Genomic DNA, 2,112 nt, shown 5'->3' with positions numbered 1-2,112 from the left:
CTTTCATAAAGGACTGGCCCCTTTGCATACCCCTGGGTCAGCAAAGTGAGCCAGATTCTTCCATGGTGTAGCTCAAACAATCTCTGCCCAATTTACTCCAAAGACAGCTTTTGACTGCAATCTTTGACTCGACCTCAGTCATGTGTGGCTTCCTTGCTGCTTCTGGCAAAGGAGCCAAAACCTGGAGCGTGTGGGTGTGTGACTGCAAATGGTTCCTGCCAGGCTGCTGCAACACAGTGTCTAATCAGCACAGCTCTAAAACAAAGCTGGGCAGGCGAAGTTACCAGTGACCAAACTAGACAGCCTGAAGGGGGAAGGAGAGAAAAAGGGTTTTTATTTCAGCATACAGAGGCTGAAAGGCTTTCAGCTCATGAACAATACTGACAATACAAAATTAAGGCTGCTGTGAGCAGTTCTTTGTCCCTGCCTTGAAAATAACCAAACTTAGTAAATTTATACTTGTGGAGTGCATTTTCTTTTTTGAAGCAGTCAGCCAGCCAACCGCTGCAAACACACCTGCGATACCATCTAAAAGGCAGCTGTGTTTATGGAATTATTCAAAACCCTTCAGACCTCTTAGCCAACTGAGAGCTTTCCTCACAGATTTTCCTATGGATCAGAAAATGTGTTCTCAAGACTTTGCTGTCATGGCTGGTAATGTCCTGGGTGTAAAATAAGGTGGGAGGGTTATTCCATCCGTTTCATTAAAGAACAGGATAAGCAGGGAGGGAGAGATACCAGGGCTCGGGTCCATGCAAATGTGGTGTGGAGGAAACCTTGGCTCCATCTACTCACCTTATCCAATGCCAGGCCTGTTACCAGTGGACCAAGGCAGAAGGGGAAGAAATGGAAGAAGTCCTGTCCAAGGCTCTCGCTAGTTCCTGCCCAGCCTCTCCTACCATAGCTGCTTCCTGGGATTTCAGAGGAGCCCTGGTAAAATGCTATCTACTAAAACAAAACCCTCTGTCAGAATGCTTACAAGTGCAAAACTCAATTTGCATCAATAATTCCGTAATACTCTGGAATCAGAAAATGTAGTTTATATAGTAAGTCCTCCTGCGTCATCTAAGCTATTTATCATGTGACTAGCCGTGCCTTACAGTAAGGTGCTTTCTCTTCTTGGTTCTGGATGTAGCACTGGCAGTTAAAACAGAGGTAAGGTTGCTTCAGAGTGGTGCAACACTTCTGTTGGAACACAAGAGTAGGGCATTTGTGAGTCTTCTTCCCCCCCCCCCCTTCACATCTTGTTTCTTCAACGATCTCTGCAAGCTTGAGCTTGCTGTAGCATGGAGGTACTGCTCAAAAAGTTGACTTGACCCTCTGTAGGCTAAGGTGACCCAGAGAAGAATTGGGTGTTGCCTGCTGTGCTGAATCATGTCCCTGTGTTCCTGAATTTATTTAAAACATATAAGTAATGAAATCACAGTTCTGCCTGATCCTTCTTCTAAAACACTGCCATATTGAACTTCCTAGGCATGCTATGCTTGTCCTCAAGAGGGAGACCCTTTCCAGAGCTCAGCTGCCTGAAACATGTACTATACAGATAAAGATGTGGAACAGTGTAACTTTTTGAGGGATAAAGGGGGATAACTTTGCTACCCGCTTACAGTCATTAAAACAGCAATAGCTATCTTTTTTTAAATGCTAAGTCTTCCAGTAAGAAAACCCAAAACTTTTTATAGCATTACAGACCTTCAATCCTATGGCACAAAGACCTGCTTCTGTGCACTGTGTGTTTAAACTTTCTTTTTTCATTGTAATGATGACCAAATTGGAAAGAGTAATGCAGACAGCGATGTAGCATAATCTACAGCAGTTCTATCACTATGAACCATGAAAGCTATAAACAAAGACAGGGAAAACACAAATGAACTAAGGGGAATTTTTCCCCTTTCTCCTTTTCTCCACCTCTAAACCTGGGTGGGAAAAGGCACTATCTTACAAAAGGCAGTGTCAAGCACCATACCTAGCATACAAAACAGAGTGAATGATTGGACAGATCATTGCAAAGGAATTCCTAAGCCAAATTTTGAAAAATGCATAAACCCTTTAAAAATAATCAGTATACAATCACAATGCAAAAGGAACATAAAGGGGCTTTTTTGGAATTTC

The sequence above is a fragment of the Haliaeetus leucocephalus genome, unplaced genomic scaffold (assembly GCF_000737465.1).
Source record: "Haliaeetus leucocephalus isolate CR32 unplaced genomic scaffold, Haliaeetus_leucocephalus-4.0 Scaffold83, whole genome shotgun sequence".
NCBI lineage: Eukaryota > Metazoa > Chordata > Aves > Accipitriformes > Accipitridae > Haliaeetus > Haliaeetus leucocephalus.
This window is presented reverse-complemented; position numbering follows the sequence as displayed.